The sequence below is a fragment of the Bos taurus genome, chromosome 10 (genome assembly GCF_002263795.3).
Source record: "Bos taurus isolate L1 Dominette 01449 registration number 42190680 breed Hereford chromosome 10, ARS-UCD2.0, whole genome shotgun sequence".
NCBI classification, from domain to species: domain Eukaryota; kingdom Metazoa; phylum Chordata; class Mammalia; order Artiodactyla; family Bovidae; genus Bos; species Bos taurus.
The window spans coordinates 44,434,744-44,459,643 of NC_037337.1; the positions used below are offsets into that span (position 1 = coordinate 44,434,744).

A 24,900-nucleotide genomic window follows, 5' to 3' on the forward strand; every position below is an offset into this window, starting at 1 on the left:
GGACCAGGACAGATTCTAATAACCTGAGCAAGGAGCCTGGTTATGAAGATCCAGCCTCTCAAGGTCAGGTTCTCTGTAAGATCCAGCGAGACAAATGGCCAAGTTGATAAATGCAGTCATTCCCTCCCATGCTTTCCACCCAGTCAGTTCACTGCTCCAGTGTTATCATAGTCTGCTGTTGCGCGTTATGGTTTGGGTGGTGAGGGCATGGTCTGTGCTTTCAAGAGTTCACTGATGAATGGAAGAAAGTAGCAAAGGAAGAGTTGCAACACCAAAGCTTAAGTGCTATGTTCACAGGTGAATGGAATCGATTAGGAAAACATGGAGGAAGAGACTGGGCCAGTGAAGGGGGCAGTGGGCACAGCAGAAAAGATGATTTTATTGCTGAGTCTTAAAGGATAAGAAGTATGCACCATTTAGAGCAGGCCCTGAGGAAGTGGCAAAGGGGGAATAGCATTCTTGGCAGAGAAAGGCGTGTATTAAATCAAAGTTGTAGTTAAGAGCGTATGGCTCTTGAGACTGGTAAGAACGTCTCTGACTGGAACCCAGGGTTCAGTGAGTGAGGGAGGATGGATGGGGAAAGGACACTGGGAGAAGATGAGGCTCTGGAGAGGCCAGTGAGTCTGGACGTTCAGAACCTCACCTGTCATGTTAAGGAACTTGTTGTTTGTGGTTCTTAAGCACTTATCATGGACCCTTTTGAAAACATGATGAAAATTATAGACTTTCTTACCCCTGAAAAATGCACACACACACACACACGAGCTTAAAGGATCTGAAAATAATTCTTATCCCTCAACTTTGGCTGTGGGGAAGCCCCAGACAATTTCAAGCAGGAATGTCCTATTCAGTTGCATGATTGGGTTCTGCCTCTTCCATTTCCAGCTGTGTGTGGCTACTGCGTCATCTCTGGTGCCAGCTGCCCATCCCTGCAGCCCACCTCGAATTGCAGCAGCAGTTGAGATGGATGGTTCTGTACAAGCTCAGACATGTCCTCACAGTGGCAGTTATGCCCCCAGAGACCTATACAAGGCAGATCCTGACCTAGGGACCTAGGGGGGAGGGGGGTCCTTGCATATACGCCCCAGCTTCCGCTTGTCCAAGTCACCATCCTTCCAACCGCTTTCTGTCTTCCAGAAAATTCCAGAGTATCTCATAAGCTAATTTGATACATCCATCCCATTCTCTTTATACCTCAAAAAAAAAAAAAAAAACCACTTTAATGTGTTGTGGTTATCAAGAGGAAAAAGAAGTAAGTGCTTGTACTCAGTTGGCAATGACTGATGAGACATCTGTTTAAAATTTTTTGTACTACTTAGAGTAGAAAGTTTAAAATATAAGCTTTTAAAATAAATGTTTAAATTTAAAATAAATATCAAATTGAGGTTAAACATTGAAATAAATTCTGGAGAAGGAAATGGCAACCCAGTTCAGTATTCTTGCCTGGAAAATCCCGTGGACAGAGGAGTCTGGCATGCTACAGACCCATGGGGTTCAAAAAGAGTTGGACATGACTCAGCAACTAAACAACAACAAATTGAAATAAATTAGAACCAAAATGGCTAAAATCAATAAAACTGGAATTAAAGATGAAAACATTTAAAAATCACTTTTCATTGACCAAATAATAATGCCATGTGCCCAGTGTTCCATTATAACATTCTCTACAAAAGGCAAAACATTCAGAGTATGTGCTATGATCCTAGTTTATGTAAAAAGGGAAAAAGTGCTGAGTCCTAGTTTTGAAAAAGTGTATCCTCCTCCTCCTGGTCCCAGTATTCAGGATGGTTCAACACTCTGCAGGACTAGAGGGCCAAAGGCTTCCAAGTTAGCTCAGGTGTTTTTTTAGTGGTCAAGCCATTGAACAGAATACTGAGGAAAACTGTTCATGGCTGTGACCTTGACTTTTCTGTTAACCTAAAAGAAAGTTGTGTCATTATGTAGAAAGAAGTTCCCAAATCCTCTGGCTTGCCCAAATACAGACATATAGGAGAAATTGGATTTGGGGATTGAAGGTAGGAGAAGGTGCCAGAACAAATCAACTTAAGGAGAAGAATTCAAGAATTCTTTCTGCTGCTTCTTGGTTCTGTGATATAGGAAACTTGCTTTTTGTGGTCTCTGAGCAGAATCTCCAGAATCTGTCATAGACAGGAATCTCTTGGGAGAAGACCATGAAGGGAGAAGGAAGCTAGGGAGGGCTGAAAAGAAAACATAAATGGGAAATTTAAAGAACTTTTAAATTTTCTTAAAAGCATTGTGAGGTCTTTGTTTTCATTTTTTTCTCTTTCTCTCTCTCTCTTTTTTTTTTTGCTTTGTCTAGTTTTACCAGAATTTCCCATACAAATGTATAGGATGACCTTGTAAAAGGAACTCCAGCACTAGGGAGAGGGAGCTGCTGAAACATCTCATCAGTTTATGGTAGGGTCTCAGTGCCTTCTTCTGTGGCTTTTGAGCAGGTTGAAATCACCAGGGTAGCATTAAAAAAGACAGATGCTTTGGTCCCCCTGCTAGAGAGTCTGATTTAGGCTTGAGTGCGACCAGGACATCAGTATCTTGAAGATCTTTCCATGTGATCTAAAGTGCAGCCAACGTTGAGAACTCCTGTTTTCACATACTATCTCATACATATTATGTAAACACAAATCACCTGGGTTTCTAGTTAAAATGCAGATTTGAATTCACTAGGTCTGGGGTAGGGTTTAAGAGTCTGTTTTGCTAACAAGCTCCCAGGTGATATAGATGCTGCTGGTCTGAAGACAATACTTTGAGAAAGATGGACTAGAGATCTCTGAGGTCCTATTGAGCTATTATTCTACCAAGTTGCTGGATTTCATGCTTTTAAATATCACTCGGTTAGGACTCAAACAACTCTGATTATTATGGTATAAATAGTTCATGGACTGTTATGCAGCCTTGAAAAGTTATGATTATATAGTAATAATGAAGGAATGTTCTTGTCATAATGGAAATGAAAAATTATGGCAGATTAAAATTTTATATGCTCACAAACATGTCAAACAAATAAGAATTGCATCATTGTCATAATGTGGTCCTTCCCACTAAAACATTCTGTTTCTCTGTGAAAATATCATCTTCATGTCTGTTGAATAACTCAGGGAGCATCTCAAATTGTAAGTAGTTATGTGAGACAGGAGAACGATGACTCAGGAAAGTACAAGGATAAATTCATGTGTAATTTCACCAGGTAATTAGCTATCTATGTGACCCTGGGCACATTGCTTAAATGCAGTGAGGCTTCATTTTTCTCTTTTGTAAAATGGGTATTAATAGGAAAATCTACTTCATGGAGTATCATGAAGATGAAATGAGATAGCAGGCACTCAATAAATGATGACTCATGTCTAAGCGTCTTGATTTGCTCATCAGGGAATGGGAGAGTAGACTAGAAAATCTCTAAGATTCCTCAAACTCTGACTTGTGAGAGCAGAGAACTTTACTTTGGGAAGATTTATAGAAACAAGATTACTTGGAATTGCTCTGGATATCCAATAAGTTCTTATAGTTTTTAGCACTGTACTAGGCAACACAGACAAAAAGTGAATAACTTGGAGGAGCTCACAGTGAAACAATTCAATACAATATGATGTATGCCCTAACAGAGGCATATACAAAGTGCTTTGAGCATCTCTAAGTGGATGTAGAAGAGATGATGATAACGCAGGTCTTAAAAGGCAAAGGGAGGAAAAAGCATTCAAGCAGAGAGAAGCACATGTTCAAAGACTCGGAGGCATGAGAGAAGATTGTATGTCTGGCATGGCTGGAGTGTATATGGGTGGGGCAGGGGTTGGGATATAAAGATGAAACCTGGATTAAGACAGTTTATGGAGCACACTTTTAGCTACAGTGAAGACTTTGTGACTTACTCTTTGAACTAGAAAGTAATATAGTCAGATTTCTGATTTTAAAATGAACTCTGCATTGAGGGAGATGATCTAGAAAAATGGAGGCAGGTGGGAGAGTATGACAACAATCCAGGCAAAGATGGCAAAAAAACACAAAAAGGCATTTTAGAAAGATTGAAAGGCCTTAATAGTTGCTTGCAGCACTGGTGTGGGCAGGAAATGAGAAGAATTCAAAGATACCTGTGACCCAGATAGAAAATCATGAGGGCAAGGTTGGTGTGAAAAGTGCTACAGCAGACATGTTTCGTTGGAGAATCCAGGAAGACAATGCAGATTTGTGGACATGTGTCCCTCTAAGACTGGAGGAAGAGAGATTACAGAATCTGTGTGCCGATGGTGAAGTGATGGGTGCATCAGTGTTTGTTTCTGGAAACATCATCCGTGTTAGAGGTTTACACAGCAGCCTGTCTCCAGTGTTAGCCAAGGATACCCTCACGAGCGTCAGGGCACCCAGTGCTGGGCTGTTTGCTGAGACAGAATCAGCAGGATGAGAGATGAGCGTTTATATCTCAACAAGTCTCTCTTTGCTCTAAGAAAAAGAGCTCTTTAAAAACTGATGGAATCTACAAGCACAGTACTATCCAATAGAAATATAAAGTGAGCTAGTAGGTAGTATTGGTCTTTCTAGTGACTATGTTAAAAATTATAAAAATAAGCAGGTAAGATTAATTATTTGTATTTAATGGGATACATACAAATATTATAATTTCAACATTAATCAATACAATAGTTATTAGTGAAATATTTTACATTCTTTTTATAACTCTACATCTTCAAAATCTAGTAAGGATTTTTCTTAAGTTATTTATTTATTTATTTATGCCCGTGCTGGGTCTTCATTGCTGCATGGGCTTTTCTCTAGTTGCAGCCAGAGCAGGGGCTACTGTGTAGTTGTGGTGTGTGAGCTTTTCTTTGTGGTGACTTCTCTTGTTGCTGAGCACGGGCTCTAGGGCACAACGGCTTCAGTAGTTGTGGCATGTGGGCTCAGCAGTTGTAGCTCCCAGGCTCTAGAGCACAGGCTTGATAGTTGTGATGCATGGGCTTAGTTGCTCTGTGGTGTGTGGGATCTTCCCCGACCAGGGATCAAACCTATGTCTCCTGCATTGATAGGTGGATTCTTTACCAATGAGCCACTAGGGAGGCCCTTCAGTAGGGATCTGAACACAGCACATTTCAATTGAAGCTGTAATATATCAGGGACTCAAAAGCTATGCAATAGTGGCTACTGCATTAGACTGTGTAATTAAAAATACCTTCCACTCCTTTGCTCTGAAAAAAATACATACACACAAATTTTTTCTAGAATTTCTAAGGATGCTTATATCTCCTGAAGCATATCTATATTTGATTAAGAACTCATGTTTTTCAGGTCTTTGGGCTTTTTGAGACTGATTCTGAAAATAGATGGCTTTCTTCAATATTGTGAGGTTGATTTTAAATATTTTAGTCATGTAGAATCGGAGAAGGCAATGGCAACCCACTCCAGTACTCTTGCCTGGAAAATCCCATGGACGGAGGAGCCCGGTAGGCTGCAGTCTATGGGGTCACTAAGAGTTGGGCACGACTGAGCGACTTCACTTTCACTTTTCACTTTCATGCGTTGGAGAAGGAAATGACAACCCACTCCAGTGTTCTTGCCTGGAGAATCCCAGGGACAGAGGAGCCTAGTGGGCTGCCGTCTATGGGGTCGCACAGAGTCAGACACGACTGAAGCGATTTAGCAGCAGCAGCAGCAGCAGTCATGTAGAATATAAAGAAAGGTACAGTGAAAGTGAAAGTCGCTCAATAGTGTCTGACTCTTTGTGACCCCATGGACTATACAGTCCATAGAAGTTTCCAGGCCAGAATATTGGAATGGGTAGCCTTTCCCTTCTCCAGGGGATCTTCCCAACCCAAGGATTGAACCCAGGTCTCCCGCGTTGCAGGCAGATTCTTTACCAACTGAGCCACAGGGGAAGCCAGTACAGAGTGATAAGAATTCATTCTTGCACATTAGAAAGGATTAGACAAGGCTTTTTGTTTTACAGTTCTGTAGTGGACTGCTGCTGCTGCTGCTGCTAAGTCATTTCAGTCGTGTCTGACTCTGTGTGACCCCATAGACGGCAGCCCACCAGGCTCCCCGGTCCCTGGGATTCTCCAGGCAAGAACACTGGAGTGGGTAGCCATTTCCTTCTCCAATGCATGAAACTGAAAAGGGAAAGTGAAGTCTCTCAGTCGTGTCAGACTCTTAGCAACCCCATGGACTGCAGCCTACCAGGCTCCTCCATCCATGGGATTCTCCAGGCAAGAGTACTGGAGTGGGGTGCCATCGCCTTCTCTACTCTAAAAGGTGGGTTTTTCATTTTCACAAGACACACTGTTGGTTACAGTCTTGACTTATTAACTCCGTGGATACTGTTTTCTAGGCTGGACAGAAACAAAAGGTTAAAAGCAACATTTTCTAGGTGGATCATTTTAAACACGCTTTTTAATTCAATGAATTTAAAAAATTGGTTTAGGTGGTTTTCTTCCCACTCACCATGATTATAGACATATCTCAGAGAAATGGCCTGAGGCATCATTCCTTTTCCAAACTCTTATGTACCATTGCTTTAAAGCAGCACTCATAAAGAAGACTTCTTTCTGAGTCTCAGGCAGAAGTATTTTTAGAGAAATCATCACGTTGTATTTGAAAGAATGACCCTTCCTGTAATTGGCCTGTTGGGATGATTTGGTTGTGGTCTCACATAATTACAGACCCGTGCCAACGGTCTGAGGGCCATCAGCATATTTCCAAGGCCTCTAAATCAAGGGTATTTGGTTAATTGCTCACAGGTGTTTTCCTGTGCTTATGAATACACACAGTCTATGAATTTTACAAAACTTGGCAGAAGGAAGGGCCATGCAGCCAAGGAGTTTCTTAGATTTACTCAGCTAATTAATCAGGCAGGTTAGGGATTTGGCTATTCTGTTGAGGGAGCTAAGCATTCGGAGTCCGACTGAGGAGTAACCTGTGCTTTTGAAGGAGAGTTTAAGAGGAAAACAAAAGAAAATAGGAAAACTTCAGTAAGCGGCTGCCGGCAGGAGCTCAGCATGGTGACACACCCTGCTCTGGCAGTTTTGCACAGCAGGGTCAGCTCTGCCTCTGCAAAGAATTGGTGCTGGCTTCTAAAATAAAGCAACTGTGTCAGGGTGTGAATTTTAACTTCTAAAACTGTTTCTAAAGTACAAGCCACTGTGTTGACTCTTTTTTCTTCTGGTTACCCAAGATCATTATTGCTTGGGCAATGGCCTTGAAAAGTGTGGAAATTCTGAGCAGAGGATTCCTATATCATATTTGTTTAGAAATTCATCCTGTACAAGTAAATATGACAGTATTCTGTGGCATAATGTGAAATCCAAAAGAATGTCTCAATGATTTCTGTAAGTCCTTTCTATGACAGTCATTCATGGGAAAAAAGTGTGGGGGCCTGGTTGGATGAAATTCATCTCCAGCCAGCCAGACCACATCATTCTGCCAAAGAAACTAGACAGAGACTAGTTTTGCAATTCACTTCAACAATCATAGGTGAATTCCTACAAAAAAGTTAGGAAAGCCAGATACTGATGTTAACAAAGATGAAAAGGACATGGTTTCTGTCCTCAAGGCAGTTACATTTGAGAGGAAAGGAGAGAAAAATGTTTCAGAGGGTCAATTGAATGGAAGAATCTTTATCCAGCGAGCGAATCTGGGACCCTCTTGTGGAGGGTGTAGCAACTGTGTCCAATTATGAAAGATTAGTAAGAGTACAGCTGAGAAAGTTTAGTATTCAGGGAGAATATTACAATAAAACAAAGAATGCAACTCATACCAGAATGGTCAGAATGCCCATCATCAAGAAATCTACAAACAAAAAATGTTGGAGAGGGTATGGAGACCCTCTTGCACTGTTGGTGGGAATGCAAATTAATACAGCCACTATGGAGAACAGAAGGGAGATTCCTTAAAAAACTAGGATTAAAACTACCATATGACCTAATAATCCCACTACTGAGCATATACCCTCAGGAAACCATAATTGAAAGACACATGTCCCCACTGTTCATTGTAGCACTATTTACAGTAGCTAGGACATGAAAGCAACCTAGATGGCCATTCACAAATGAATGGATAAAGAAGTCGTGATACATATACACAATGAAATACTATTAAGTCATAAAAAGAAATGAATTTGACTCAGTTCTAGTAAGGTGGATGAACCTAGAGCCTATTACACAGAGTGAAGTAAATAAGAAAGAGAAAGACAAATTTCATATATTAACATATATATATGAAATCTATAAAGATGGTGCTGAGGAACCTATTTGCAGGGCAGCAATGGAGACTCACACATAGGGAACAGACTTGTGGACACAGCAGGGAGGGGAGGAGAAGGTGGGACAAATTGAGAGAGAAACATTGAAACGTACACATTGCCATATGTAAAATTAGATATCCAATGGAAATTTACTGTATGACACAGGGAGCTCAAATCTGGTGCTCTGTGATAACCTAGAGGATGGGGTGGGAGGTGGGAGGGAGGTTCAGGAGGGAGGAGACATATGTATGCCTATGGCTGATTCATGTTCATATATGGCAGAAGTCAACAAAATATTATAAAGCAATCATCCTCCAAGTAAAAATTAATTAATTAAAGACTACAAAGAACTTAGTGGAGAGTGGATAGATGTGAGGTTGGAAACAGAGATGACAAGCTCCATGGATACCTTTTCTAAGATGAGGTAGACTTAATCTTGCTTATAATCTAAAGGGGAAGATCCAGTGGAGGGGAAGAGATTAGAGATACAAGCAGGTCTTGGAAGTTCTTGGAAGATACGGGTATAAAGGACATAGTTGTCCTGAAATAGAGGGGTGGCTCAACTACTAAGACCAGAGAGAAAGACAGCAGGGTGGAGATGCATGTAGAAAAGCTTGTGAGCAGATAAGGAATTTGAGATGTTGGTGCTTTACTGCCTCAATTTTCTGATGAAATTGGAAAGTTCTCTTCTTTAAAGCAATGGTTCTAATCCTTGGCTGTACACTGGAATCATCTGGGGAGCTTTAAAAGCAAAACTGATGCTTGAATCCCCTGCCAGAGAGTCTAATATAATTGGCCTGAGATGCAGTGTAGGCACCAGGATTTTTAAAAGGTCCTGGGGTGATTTTAATGGGTTGCCAAAATTGAGAACTCCTGGCTTAGACTAGGGTAAGGGGGCCAAGGAATGTAGCGAAGAGGTCTAGAACAGCTGTTAAGGTCTGGAAAAGGGAGTTGAGGAGAAGCAAAATAATTGTGAGGCAACCTTAAAGCCAGGTGAAACTTAATATCTTACCTTGTGAGAGTCCCAATCTTCACCGGCTGAATTCTTCCCCCAGTAGCAGAGTTATGCTAGCCATTAGGCTGGTTGTGGGGCTGGTCCTGAGGTGGGCTTTACACAGGCTCTGGGCAACAGAGAAAGGGATCAGGTCATTTTCTGTAGTCTAGGATGGGCTTGGGGGAAAGTGAGGCAGGGAACAGCCCAGCCCAATTCCACCATAATCCTCTATTTCTACTAGTTGACATTCTTATGAGCAGGAATTTGGACCAAAAAATTAAAACCAAGTAAACAACTCCATGGGAGAAGCCAGGGGACCAGACACTCCAGCACATATATAACTAATTGCTGAATAACCTAGAGGTGAGCGTACACCCTGACTACAAATATGTATGCAATTGCATGTCAGGAACTCATCTCATGCCCATCATTCTTTGAAAATCACCTTTCATGCCCATGAAATAAAAACTCAGGATGTGGGTGCTGGTGGGTAAGGCTCTCCCATTTGTCATAAAAAGCTTATCCCAGGTCACAGGAGAGCTGTGTGCCAGCCCCCTTATTTCCCCTGGGGATGAGCAGCATTGCTCTCACGAGGGCAGTGACCTATTATTGAACCGTTTTGCATGTACACAGTGAGTCATTGTTCTGGCAGAATTCCCCGCTCTCCACACACATTTTTACCCACCTTTGGAATGTGGGAACACTGACCATGTATATAATAGCCTGGCAGAAAAGTGGCTCTGTCAGAGGTTTTCCTACTAAACAGCCGGAGGGGAAGCCAGGAACAGGAGAAGGGATGGGAAGAGGGAGGGTAGAGAGAGCCAGGGCAAGAGGTATAGAAAGAAAGAAATTTCAAGAGGAACCAGAAATCATGCTCCCTGCAGTGTTTCTCACCATAGGAACACACTGACTGGGTAAAACTCAATGTCAGCAAGATAACCAACATGATTATGTATGTAGAAAGCATTTACCATAATGTGCATATGTATATATTTAAGATCCTGGGCAAGTTACCTAACATCTAGTTTCTCAAAAAAGGAATATTACCTACCTAACACAGTTGTTATAGGGATTAAATGAGTTAATATTATTGGAACATTCCTGGAATATTGTAAGAGAGCAAAAAATTGCAATCATTGCTGCTGTTGTTATTATTTTCTATGTATTAGGCAGCTCTGAACTTGAGGACACTGTTACCCTTCCTAAGTTATTTTTTTCTTTAAATCTATTTTACTATCTGTAAAAGGGGGATAAAATCATCTGGTTAATAGGTGCATAAATTTAAGGGGATTAGAACACGTATGCCCCTAAAACTAAAATAAAACATGCAGTGTACAAATTCATTACAATGACAATTCATTTATCCACAAGTAGTTATTAAACATTTATTATGTGTCTGCACTGAGCCAGGACATGCATGGTGTCTGCCCACATAGGGCTTATAGTCAGCAGGAGAAGCTAGACTTTACATACAATAGAATAATAAAATGTATATTATATTATATTATAAATGTAAAACTTTATAATTGTGATAAGGTTTTGAAAGAAGAACCAGTTGTTTTGTTTGAGCATTACAATAGGAACTGCATTAGTTTGGGTATAAAACTTTTCTGAGTATGATATTTAGTTAAGACATGCTTGATAAAGAAAGTAGATAGAGGTGGGGGTGGAGGGGAGGAGGAGGAAATGTCCCGATCCGTTTACACACCAAAAAAGGACCAAAGGCAGCTAGGGTTTAAGGAGCCAAGTAGCAAGAGATCTAGGCTTACATTCAGGAATTTGAAATAAGAGCACATCTTGCTCCTGTTTTTTTTTCTCTGAAGGTCACCCTGGTTGTTTTGAGGAGAACAGATTGGAGAAAGAAGAGGGTGGAGGAGAGAAACCAGGTTGGGGAAAAGAAATGATGGTGGCCTGGGAAAGCTGGAGTAGATGGAAATGAGGAGCAGCATAGGCAGAGTCAAAACATATTGTGGAGGTGAAATTGGCAGGACTTGGTGATAGACTGAGTGTGAAGGGCGAGGGCTGAGAGGTGCCGAGAATGGCTACCAGATTTCTACCCTGAGATGCTGAGAAAATGGCACAGCCAGCGACAGAAATGAGGAAGTCTCCTGGAGGAACAGGTTTGGTGGGGAATATGGTTAGTACCTGTCATTTGTTTTCAAAATCATTTCATTGAAATGCAAATTATTTTCATCCATTGCAATCAGTAAAGAATTATTATAGTACAATTATTAACATGTTTTTAGAAGTTGTAGTATAAATATTATAACTTTTAGTATATACAGTTGTAATATTAAGGAAATCTGGATGATTCTTGGACTCCATTTGTATAAAGAACTTCAAGTAATTCGTTGTGAGGTAAAAAATAGAATCAATCGTCTGGTGACTTAGTACCCCTTGACTATTGTTCTGGTATTATTTAAACTTAACGATTATAGCTCTGCAAATAAAACCAAAATTTCTCATGACAGGAGTTCTGTGCTAAAACCTTCTAGCCTTGATAATTTAGAAAATGAAGAGTCTTCTTATATTTATATCAAAAGATGAATATTCATAATATCAACATGAAAGCTGGGCAAAATGAAGGAGCCTTTAAATTTCATCTATGCACTGAGTCCAAGGCTCAACAAGTGAACAACAGATAACGGTATCTCTTCCATAAGCTGTGGCTGTGAGTGACTGTTCATTAAATCACAGTAGAGCTTTGAGGTACGAGGGGGAAAAGGAGGAGGAGGAAGGAAAAGAAAGAGAAAAATAAGGAAGATAAGTAGGAGGGGAGGTAGAGGGAGAAATGAAGGGTGGTAGTAAGTAAGGAGAGAGAGAGGGAGGAAGGAAGAAAGAAGGAATGAAGAAAGGAAAGAAAATGAAGGGGGGAAAAGGAATGAATGAAAAAAAGAAGAGAAAATGCCAACTTTTACTTCTAATGAATCTGAGGCCAATACATAAAGGAAAAAATACCAGGAAGAGTTGTCATAAATATGACAAGAAACATTTCTTCCCCAATACTCCATAAAACAAACCTGCCTACCATCCACTACCTTCAGTAACTACTCTTCAAGTACCAATGACAGACAGAGAGTCAGAGAATATTCCAGACTCAGAGCATAAAGGTTTACAGCTAAAGGACAATTTATGACTGGAACTTAGGACACAGATCAGTCCAGATGTTTTGGGAGTTTATAGTTTCCAACAGCTGGTCCCCTTACCTACCAACATTACACCATCGACTTTGTATACTTTTTGGAATATCTGAAATTTCTCATCAGCTGGATTCCACATGTTCTCTTCAGGGATGTAACATTACTCCATGAAAACAAGTTAAAAGGTGAAAAGAAAGATGAACTTGAGAAAAATAGATCAAGCTTTTGCTTATGACAGCTGTACTTAATTTGCCCTAGAAGATAAGCAGATATTTTCCCTGTAGTCAACAGGGTTGCCTATGCCCTTTTCACTTTCAGGGGTGACTGGTGATCAGGCAGATTAATTCACCTTTACGAGCCTCAGGTCCATCGTTGTAAAACAAAGCGACTGAACGAAATGGGCTCCATGAGATCTCTTCCAGGTCTGTCCTTCAACTTTGACTAGCCTTCCTGGGAGCACTGTGTTTAAACCTCATGGGAATTGGCTTGACTTCTCTGTGGAGGTCATCCAAACCTGATTTCCACTTAGCTTGTCCTGTGACTTCTAGTTTTAAGTTGGCCTGGGAATTTCTCCTCTAAAATTTACAACTGGATGAAATAAATCCATCAAGGGCGGCTAATTAGAATGAATATCACTGCCAGCACTAACTTATGAAGGAAGTTCTGTGAGGATAAAGGGAAATGATTCTCCCCAGACACAAGGAAAGTTCCACTGATCTGGCACAAGGGTGGGGATCTGGTGCCAGGACGTGGGGCAGAGGGGTGATTACTAGGTCATTTTTCCCTGAGAAAGGCACGATTCCAAAGAGGACAGGGATAAAAGAGGCCCTGTGTCCTTGTATTTAGGATGCAGTTAAACTTCAGCAGTCGGATATTTGCCTGGACCCCTGAAGGCAGGGCTTCCGCAGCCAGGAGCAAAGAACCATCATCTTTATTTCCAGGGATGTCACCCTTCCCAGGAAGTCTTTCCCACATCACCAGCCTTTCTCAGGCTGAATTTCTCCAGCGTGCTGAGCAGTGACTGTGCAGCCTCAGCAGAATACAACAAGACAAGGTAAGACATAGACTCAGGCCACTTCCACTCCCATCAGCCTCAGCTATTTTCCAAAGGCTCCCACTGAACATGAGTGACCACAGCTGCTATCGGCCAACGGCCACAAGCCATGTCTCTGACATGTTGTTGGTTTTTACTTTCCCAGAGACAATTCCCAAGTAAGAGGCAGTAAATTCAGGGAGAAGCAGGATCTGGGCCGACTGACTTGCCAGTTTGCTGATAGAATCAACTTTGCTGCAATGGGGCTTTCACATCACCACATTCCAGTGCTATAGTATAATTACTTTAAACACAGAGTGGCATCTAACCACGCCACTGTTTACGTGCCCAAATCAGCACTCAGAGGACACTTTTTGCTGTTACCTCGACTTTGCATGTGACTTTGGCCGGGAAAATAAGCCTGATTTTTTGTGCTTGATGTATGATTCAGAGGCTCTGAAGTGGCGTGTTGGATCCGGTAGCCTGCCCACCACAGAGCTGTGCTGTCGTCCTCACTGGTTCAGTCTGCAAACCAGCTCCATGTGGGGGTGGAGCTTTCCTGCCTGGCTTTCCTGCTTGTCTTTCTCTAACAGTGACAACTGACACAGCGTGACCCACCAAGGCCAAGCTATTTCCGGATAACACTTCCTTAACTCCACCAGTACATTCAGATGCAGTGTTTCACCCAAGGGCCAGACACCCAGCTGATCTTTTTAACTAGGCCTGACTGTCTTACTGCTCCACCCTGTAGGTTGCTGAACACGGGTGGATCTTCATGAAAGCATAACAGAGAACTAAAGCTACTGGATTAGATAGTATTACTTACAGATTCTTGGATATCTAAATGAAAGAGGGCTTACACATATTTGACAAATTTGTTTAAGTCTTAATTTATATAATACCAAAGCAATGGCTTTTAAGAAGATAGAAAATACACAATAGGAACCTTCCTTACAACTCACAATAAGTAGGTCAATGTGATTGTCGTTGCTAAGTTGTGTCTGACCATTTTGCAATTGTGTCTGACCGTTTTGCAACTCCATGGACTGTAGCCCACCAGGATCCCATATCCATGGGATTTCCCAGGCAAGAATACTGGAATAAGTTGTCGTTTCCTTCTCCAGGGGGTCTTCCCGATTCAGGGATCCAACAAACATCTCCTGCATTGCAGGAGGTTCTTGACCTCTGAGTCCTGGGAAGCCCAGGTTAATGTGATTACCCCCACTTTGAGATTGGGAAACAGATATTCTGCCAGACCTACTTGGGGCAGAAAGGTGATGAAGATGCTAAAGTTAGAATTGACAGCCCCCACCTGGGACCAGTTTATGTGGTCACAGAGGTATCCAACATAAATCGGGTGACCATACACTTTATCAGGCAAACCAAGACTGTTTTTTTCAGAATGAAAAGGAAGTTATCAAAATTTAAAAATGGACCCATGTCTTATACCACTCACAGAAATTAACTTGAAATGTTAATTTCATCAAGATCTAAAACCTGGAACTTCCTAGAAGAAAACATAGGAGCAAAACTCCTTGACATGCATCTTGATAATGACGTTTTGGATTTGACACCTGAAACATAAGCAATAAAATATAAAATAAACAAGTGGGACCACATCAAACTAAACAGTTTCTGCACAGCCATCAATAAAATGAAAACACAACCTAAAAAATGGGGAAAATATTTGAAGACCATATATCTGATAAAAGGTTAATTTCCAATGCATATAAAGAACTCAAAACCCTGAATAACTCAGTTAAACAACAGGGAAAGGATCTGATTAAACTTTTCTCCAAAGAAGACATATGAAAGGTCAACAGGTGCATGAAAAGATGCTCAACACCAGTGGTCATCAGGGAAATGCAAATTAAAACCACAGAAACATCACCTCACATCTGTTAGAATGATCATCATCAAAAAGACAAGGGCTAACAAGTGCTGGTGTGGATGTGGAGAAAAGGAAACCCCTGTGCACTGATGGTACACTGTGTAAACCAGCATAGCCACTATGGAAAACAGCATGGAGGATCCTGAAAAGACGAAAAACAGAACGTCCATATATGAGTCCCTAGTTTCCCTTCTGGGAATATATCTAAATGTAACAAAAACACTAACTCAAAAATATATCTGCACCACCATGTTCATAGGAGCATTACTTAACAGTAGCCAAGACATGAAAGCAACCTAAGTGTCCATTGACAGATGAATAGCTAAAGCAGTTGTGATGTATATATATACAATGGTATATTATTCAGCTATAAAAATTGGAGAAAACCTAACATTTGTGACAACATGGAAGGACCTTGAAGGCCTTATGCTAAGTGAAATAAGTCATACAGAGAAAGACAAACACTGTATGATCTCACTTGTATGTCGAATCTGAAAATGGTAACAATAACAACAAATCAGACTCAGAGACAGATCAGACTTGTGGTTACTAGAGGTAAGCGGGGGATCAGGGGATCGGGAGACGGGGGATTGGAGGAAGGTGGTCAAAAGATACAAAGGTCTACTTTTAAGATGAGAGAGTTTAATACTTAGGATGTAATGTACAACATGACTATTGGTAACACTGCTGCCTGATGTTTAAGAAAGTTGTTATAAGAAGATCCTAAGAGTTCTCATCACAAGAAGCTTTTTTTTTCCCTTTATTCTTTTCTTGCTGCTTTTTATTGTAGCTAGAGGAGAAGGTGGATGTAGCTGAACCTATTGTGGTAATCATTTCACAACTTATGTAAATCAAACTATCATGCTGTAAGCCTTATACAGAGATGTATGTCAATTATTTCTCAATGAAACTGGGGAAAATACTTAAACAAGAATGACAGGCATAACCTGGGACTTTCTGGCAAACCAGGACATACATCCAAATCATCCTCCAGCATCTTCTGTCAGTGGTACTGCATCTGGGTGAACCACGAATCCAATGAAGCGTAAGTTTCAGGCTGCTCGCTTGCACTGGTCCCTGTATACGCTGGGAGGAAAGCAGGCTTGTAGTGTTATAGGTTGAAGGGAAAGCCAAACACAAGCAGGAAACATCTGTATGGAAGTGATGTTGGTAACTCTCCTAAAGATATTTTAGGAAAAGTCCCAGATCTCCAAGGCTTCAGGTACCTATTAGGATTCATTTCCTAAATAATTATGTATTTCTGTATTTAATATTGGGCTTCCCTGATAGCTTAGTTGGTAAAGAATCTGCCTGCAATGCAGGACCCCAGTTTGATTCCTGGGTTGGGAAGATCCACTGGAGAAGTGATAGGCTACCCACTCCAGTATTCTTGGGCTTCCCTTGTGGATCAGCTGGTAAAGAATCTGCCAGCAATGCAGGAAACCTGGGTTGGGAAGATCCCCTGGAGAAGGGAAAAGCTACTCACTCCAGTATTCTGGCCTGGAGAATTCCATGGACTGTATAGTCCATGGGGTCGCAAAGAGTTGGACATGACTGAATGACTTTCAATAATTTTTTTTTCTTGAGTATCCTTTCCACCCCTCACCTCTACCCAAGTTATCTAAGCCTCAGGTTTCATATTTAGTGCCAAGGGTGCCTGCTAAGGTGGTGCAGTCTTGGGAGAGAAGTAGGAATCAACAGCATCCCACAGGGTACAATCCCCTGAATAATATTCCATTGTGTGTGTGTGTGTATATATATATATATATGCACCACAACTTCTTTATCTGTTCATCTATCAATGGACACTTAGGTTTGTGTCCATGTTTTAGCTACTATAATCATGCTGCTATGAACGTGGTGGTGTAGATATATTTTTGAATTAGTGTTTTCGTTACTTATAGATGTATTCCCAGGCTGTTTCTTACCTTCATCATGTTTATACTAATGGAATTAGGATAAAATGATCACTAAGGACTGCTCAAGAGAAGAAAATCTCCCAGCTGGAGTTGAGGGTCATAGATGACAGAAAAGGGATAGCAGTCCTGGTTGCTAATCCTTAGTTGTAGGAAGAAATACAGAAGAACATGGTTTATTATATGTTTGTGAGCTTCAAGTCCTTCTGTAGTCCCTCTCATAGAGTTACTTTCTGCCTTAGTGCTTCACTCAGACTCAGTCCCTGATCCAGCTTCTGCTGCTGCCCAAACCTCCTCTCTAATAAGCTCTGTTCCTGTCAGGGTATTGGCTTATATTCATAGTATTCTAGTGGTTCATCCAGTAAAGAATCTGCCTGCAATGCAGGAGACCCAGGTTCGATCCCTAGGTCAGAAAGATCCCCTGGAGAAGGAAATGTCAACCCACTCCAGTATTCTTGCCTGGAGAATTCCATGGACAGAAGAGCCTGGGCTGCAGCCCATGGAGTTGCAGAGTTGGACACGACTGAGTGACTAAGCATACACACACTCTGTCCTAAAGATTCATCCCCAACCAAGTTTGGGGAGCCCTTCAATCTAATCCTTTCTCGGCACTGACTCATTTTGTGGCTTTGTCATTTGTCATACAATCCTCAGTTTTTTTGAATGTGCAATGAAAATAAATAATGCCAGCAGCTCCTTGAAAAAAAATAGATCAAAATTTACAATCAGCTGATCTTCATGCATTAAAGCAGCACCTTAGGTGCATGGAACATGAGAAAAGAATATGTGATTGTCTTGGCAGACTTCCTGATCCTACTTCAAGAAATGAGGTGAGATACTCTTGTTTTGTCACCAACTGGATACTTTGCAGTATCTTTTCCTCAAGGAGTTATGCATTTTTAGCCATGCTGCCAGCATGTTTCCTGACTGCCAGTCAAGGAAATGTCCTTTTAAACAGGCTGGGGAATGCCACACATCCAAACACTCAAATTGATGAGATTGTGAAAACTGTCTGGTGACTCTGAAAGCTATGATTCTGCAAATCCCTCACATCTCTTCTGGTTCTGGCTGTCTTTCATATTTTTGTGAAGATCATGCATGTTTTCTCATGCCTCTGGACATGTTGTTTCTCCAGTTAGAACGCTTCTTTATATCTTCTCCGCTTGGACCACTCCTCGTTATCCTTCACAGTTTTCCCAGCTATCATAGTTTCCAGGAAGTTTTCCTGAGCACTGCTGCTCTCCACCAATCACCATTAGCACCTAGTTCCTGATCACATCACCGGACTCCACACTGTTTGTTATCTGTCTCCTCCACTGGACTAGAAACAATCAGAGTATGGGGCTGTGTTCACTATAGTACTCAATAGTCAAAAAATGTTGAATAAATGAACAAGTGAATGAAAGCAAGAAAGTATTGTCGATCATTAATACGACATGAACTCTGGTTTAGTGGCTCCAGAAATAGATTCAAAGAATTTCCTTTGAAACTTACTTTGATTTATCCCCAATTTAGAGAATGTAGCCCTTATTGGGAACACCATAAGGACAAACTATTCACAGATTCAAATAAAATCTCAATGGTCTGGGAGACTCTGAATGATACATAAACAAGTAAATTAGACTCTCATTTCCGGCTTTTAATAGTATTGTCCTGCTAAAAGCAAGATGGATCTGTAGGGTGTGGATGGGTATATTATCCCTTGATGATATCTCTCTCTCCCTCTCTCTCTCCCATTGCTCTGTCTTTTAATTTATTTATTTTTTGAGATTAATTTCTCAAAAAATTTCAAAATTTCAAAAATTTCAAAATAATTCATTTTTATTCTTTTGTTTATTTATAATTTTTTAGTTTTCAAATAAAACAAAGATGAACTTTTTAATGATAAAAAGTACGATTCACAAACAAGATAGACATCATAAACCATTAGACACCTAACAACAAAGAAACAAAATTACATAAAGCAAAAATCAGAAGAAACATAGGGAAAAGAAATATATATATAATCATAGTGAGCCATATTAACATTTCTCTGAGAATATTTGATGAAGTGCAGAAAAAATAAGAATAGGAGCATCTTGGATAATGTCATTAATAATTTAAATATAATAGATTTCTATTTACATTGATTTATATTATATCATACACAAATATACTTAAAATTTTGTGTCTCATATGTTGTTAGTAGATGTCCATAAGACATTTAGAAAAATAAATGGCAAAAAGATAAAGAGCTCTGTGTTTTTAAAACAGTCTCTGCTCAGCACTGCTTAGCCAGTGAGTGCAAGCAGAGTCCAAGGCTCCTTCTATCCAGCCCAAGAGCCCAGAGGGATGTTTTTCCCTTGCCCTTCTAAACTGCAGCACTGTGATAGCTAAACATTAGCACGAAATATTTTATCCTCAACAAGTTAGTAAAATGAATTTTTTAAGTCCAGATTAGAGCCAAGGGGGCTTGGGAAAATTTGTCTGGAAGGCTAACTTACTTTGTCAAAACTCACTTACAGAATTGTTCACCCTAATCTTGCACAGATTAAAAACGGTATAATTAAACACATTAGAAAGTTTTCAAGTTGTCCAGGTAGCAGGAAAATCGTAATGACAATATTATATTGTATCTAGAAACTGTGCTTGAAGACTATAAAGACAGTTAATGCTATGTCTTCCTGTTACACTAAAAGATGTCAACATTGCCATAATTTAAAAACTACATTATTTACTGCCCACCCTATCTCCAGCATAGTATGAGCTGTAAAATAGGTATAGGGATGCAGCAGTGAAGCAGGGCAGTCTAGGGGTACTTCATTACTACAATCAGTAATGGGAAAAATCTCCTGTCTCCAACAATCTGCATACTTAGAATGGGATAAATTTGCTTGTGTGTGGAGAGAAGTGGTGATACACTTTTTTCCCATTTAGCAGAAACTGATTCAGAAGAGGTTCAGTAATTTCTACTGTTGCATTTCAGAGAAGAAATGACTGAAAATGAAAACAGAACCCAGAAATTCTGACTTCTAAACCTATATTTGTCCCATGACCCTTCTGGGATTCCCCTTATTTTTTTTTTCTGAATGGGGGCAAAAAATAGACATATTTCTACTTATGACAGGAAGCCATACCTTGGATAACTATTCCCTTGACCCAGACTAGAATGTAACTTCTTCAGTTTTATAACAAGCTGCTATAGGATAAATCACTGTAGTGTTAGAATCCTTTTCCTCCCTAGCACAAATTCCATCACACCAACCAGGCTGGTGTCCTTGCTATTCTGGGACTCGGCATGCTCACTCCTTGTCCCAGGAATGGTCTTCCCTCTCTTCTCTGCTCATCTAAACTGTGTCTTCTATCAGATTCACCGAGGCCTCACTTCATTTAAGGAGGGTACTCCCCTCTCATCAGCTCATAACTGGGCCCCTCTCTGAATTCCTCTAGCACTTTCTAAATCATTCTTCTTAGAACTTCATTCTCTTCTCTTTTTGTCTTCACTAAACTGTGAACGCCTGGAGAGCAAGGTCCATGCCTTACTTTGGAATATTGTCCTTTCCTATATTCATTAGGCATTAAATAGGCAACTTACAAATCGTTGTTCAAACAGCCCCCAGAATCATCTTATCCTTAGTGGTACTCCAAAGCTTGATGAAGAGTGAGTGAGCATGATGGGAAGCACGTGAATTTTGAGTCAGACAGAATCTTTTAATCTTTCTTGGTCCTAGTTTTGTCTTTTTTTTTTTTTTGCTATAAATAGAATTAAGAAGACCTAACTTGCCAAGTTGTCCAGATTAGAAATAATGTGAAATGTCAATTACAGTGCCTTCTGTATAGTAGGCTGTTAATAAATGGAAACTGTTCTTGGTTATATAATAAGAGCTGGAAAAAAATTATTTTATTTTGCATTCATTTGCAAAACAGATGAGTTTTGATATTACTCTCATCAAAGGAAAATAAAAATTATTTGGCAATATTATTTGAACTCATGATTAGAGAAGTGTGGAGGGAAAATGGGAAAGATTTTGGGCTGTGTGAATGTTTTTTTACTTATCAACATCAGGCTCAGAACTGGGGTTCTCTGCATTGAACATACCAGCAGTCACATCTTCAGAATGAAAAGTTTTAAAACATATTCCTCTGCAAATTATTTCACTCTGTTCTCAGGATTTGTCAGGCTTCTCTGCTACTCTTGCCTGATGTCAGATTAAGAAGATAAACAATTTTAAAACATACCGAAGGAATGTTTTAAAGGAATTTTGTATATAATGATTTCTCTTTAGCCAAATGAATAGTTTTAATTACTTAAAATATGTGCATAGATCACCATGTGAGAATGTTCTTGATCCATAATCTCCTGTCTTTTCCTCAGTGGAACAGATGCCAAAATCTTTGCATTGACTGTAAACCAAACAAAGTTGCTACTTAATTAGCTCTAGTGACCTGGTAGCCTGAACACAAATGGTCCTTTTATTTTCAGCCACTCCAGTGATTTCCAGCAAATGAAGAGCCTGAAACATTCTGGCTGTCTGGAGAACCTATAACTGAAAGTCAGGTGAGTACCCTCTAAAAGAAGAGAGTCCTGTTCAAGAGAGTCTTATAACCTCATGAACAATTTATAAAACACTGAAGAGGAGGCCCACAAGCCTCAAAGACAGAAATCTATGAAGAACTGACTTGATGCATATTCTTGGGTGAGTCATATGTCCTTGTCCCCTTGTGGCTCCTCCATTTGTAAAAATGAGGATGATATTTTTATGAGATATTATCATGAGGTCTATTTAGATGTGTGGCACAGTGACTGAGGACACTGGCTTGGAGTTGGAAAGACCTGAACTTAAATCCTTGGTTTATTACTTATCAGTGGTCACTTTGAGCAGAAAACCTCTTTATATCTTACTTCTGTTGTTTGTAAAATTGGGGTAGTTATTGTTCCTATCTCATAGGGTCATTATGAAGATTAAATAATATGCCTGGAATATCACAATAACTCAATAATTATTAGCTATTATTTATAGAGTGCTCTATGCTTCTTATAGAAAAAACCATGTAATTCAAAATCCAAAATATTCAATTGGCAGATAGATTTGGGAAGGCATTTTCAGTTTTCAGTAGATTTAAATAGGCTTCCACTTTCAATGAGTACTATATGCCAAATTACCGTAATTTTCTGTGTGAAATTCACACATTTTCTGGTTATTTTTTATATGCTTGTAGAATTACAACCATCAAGATTATGTGATTATGTGTCACATTCATCTCCATAACATTGCTCCCTCTCTCGTGATAATTTCCCTGTGAAATACTAGGACTAGATGAAGTAAAAGGAAGAATTATTAAATTATCAAGCCCTGAACTAGTCAAACTTGACTGTTCTTTGAGATTCTCACCTACATTCATTTTCAATAATGTAATTTCAAATTAATGATCTTAGTTTTTGGGTATATGTCTATGAATGAGACCTGGAAAGAACCTTTATAAGTAACTGAAAAGTGATGATTGAAAGATACAGTTTTCCTTGGTTTGAACTGTTACCTACAGGTGTTAAGATACTTCAGAAAGTCTAGACAGATAGGACACGCTGGTGCACAGATGACTGAGGGACAAATAGATGGAGAAGCATAGCCCAAAGGAAATTGGAAATGAGAAAAAGCAGGATTGGGAGAGGGTGGCTGCTCTGAGAGACTGCTGGCCAAGACAGGAAGTGGATGGATGGGCATATTGGTTTGAAAATGATCAGTCCATGCAGATGTGTGCTGCCACCTCTGTTTCTGATGTCAATGAGCAGAAGTAGCTCCAGTCTGCTCCTCTTCCCTCTGTGTCCTCTCTTCTGTGGCTGACATCACCCAGTCCTGCTTCCCTCCTCCCCTCATAGCTCCATGCCTTACCCAGCTGGAAAGTTGGTGCATTGGAGTTGTTTACCATTAGAGTCAGAGCATAATGAATATTTGAGCTGAAAGACAGATGCATGCCTATTCCAGGAAAACACCCTGATTATCATATTCTCCACAACCTCTGAATGCTACTTTTCATAAGGAGATCACCACATGAATTGCATATAATAATAAGCTGCTTATTTTTAAACAGCTTTATTGAAGTTTAATTGACATATCAAAATCTATTTTAAATGTACAATTTAATGACTTTTTAAAATAAAGTCATAGGGTTGTATAATCATTACCACAATCCAGTTTGAGAACATTTCCAACTCCCCAGAAGATCTCTTATGCTTGTTTTCAGTTATTCCTCATTCCTACCCCTAACACCAGGTGGTCACCAATATGCCTTCTGTCTCTATAGATTTGCCTTTTCTAGACATATACATGAAGTCATCAAATATGTCTTTTGCATCTTTCATTTAGTATAATGTCTTTGAGTTTCATCCTTGTTTTTATCATACATCAGTAGTAGTAGTTTTCTTTTTTCTTTCTTTTTTTTTTTTTTGCTAAAGAGTATTCCATTGTCCAAGCACACCTGATAGACATTTGAATTGTTTCCAGTCTTTTGCTACTACAAATAATGCTGCTGTGGACATTTACATATATGTCTTTGTGTAAATATATGTTTTCATTTCTCTTGGGTAGATTCCTAACAGCAAAATTGCTGATTGAGATGGTAGGTTTAACTTCTTAAGAAACTGCCAAAAGATTTTTCAAAGCAAAAAATAAAATTTGCATTTCCACTAGCAGTGAAAGAGGGTTCCAGTTTCTCCACATCCTTGGCAACATTTACTATTGTCTGTCTTTTAAGTTATATCCATTCAGTAGGATCATAAGCATCCTAAAATGACCAGACATCACTTATCAACTAACAGGACCTTTGGTGTCCATTTAAGAAGAAATGGAATGCTTATTTGCTATTTCTTGTTTTGGTCAAACAGTTAGAAGAAGTGTGTGGGTGTGTGTGTGTGTGTGTGTGTGCACACACACACACACACGCACACACACCCCTCTAGCTCTTGATGTGAGCAAAGGTAGAGGCTTTGCGCTGATTGTCTTCTCCCCGCCCAAGAGGCCAGCTTCTTCTCCTATACAACTCCTCCTCTGTTCCAGAAAATTGAAACAGATCCCTTTAGGCTGAGCCTTTCATACCCCATGGTATTATTTCAAAGAAAACAATAAAAAAAAAAATTCAGGGAAGTCATTTATTGATTTTGTTCCCATAATGATGGAATTAGGTGATAAATAATGCAAGCAGAAGCAAAGAGAATAAAGTAGAGAACCCAACATTTGTCAATTGCCCATGTACTGAATATGGGATAAGCCTTTTCATATTTTTCACATCAGGAAATTCTCATAATCTTTGATGTATTTTATAAATCACCATTTCATGGTCAAGAAGTGAAAGCACAGAGAGATTAGGTCAATTGCATAAGGTTGCACAGTGAGTGAAGTTAGGTTTTAAGCCCAGGTCATTAGTTCTGAACTGATTTTCTTTCACTACACCAACTGACAAGAAATAAACAGGAAAGGAAAATTTTAAGGAACAAAGAGCAAAAAGTTCATGTAAATGTTAACTACTGAGAGAATGTAACAAGATTTATAATGGTCTAAATTATACAACCAACGATCGGTTTGTGGTACAAGGGTTCTGTTATTTCCATGCTTTGATGCTTATGACATATACAGAGTTCAAACCCTGGGGACTAGGAATCAAACTCGAAGCTTTAGGAAGGATGGGGAGGTATGGTATTCCTGCTTATTTT

The 24,900-nt window shown here is 39.8% G+C and overlaps 1 protein-coding gene across 5 annotated transcripts in view; it reads left to right on the forward strand.

The window, feature by feature from the left end:
* Nucleotides 1–24,900, forward strand: part of FRMD6 (FERM domain containing 6) — a 267,195-nt gene that overhangs the window by 137,915 nt on the left and 104,380 nt on the right. For all 5 annotated transcript variants that reach the window (XM_024997600.2, XM_024997601.2, XM_059890453.1 and 2 more), the window contains one exon: nucleotides 21,676–21,750. The gene's annotated coding sequence lies outside the window, so the exon portion shown is untranslated. The remainder of the gene's footprint in view (nucleotides 1–21,675; nucleotides 21,751–24,900) is intronic.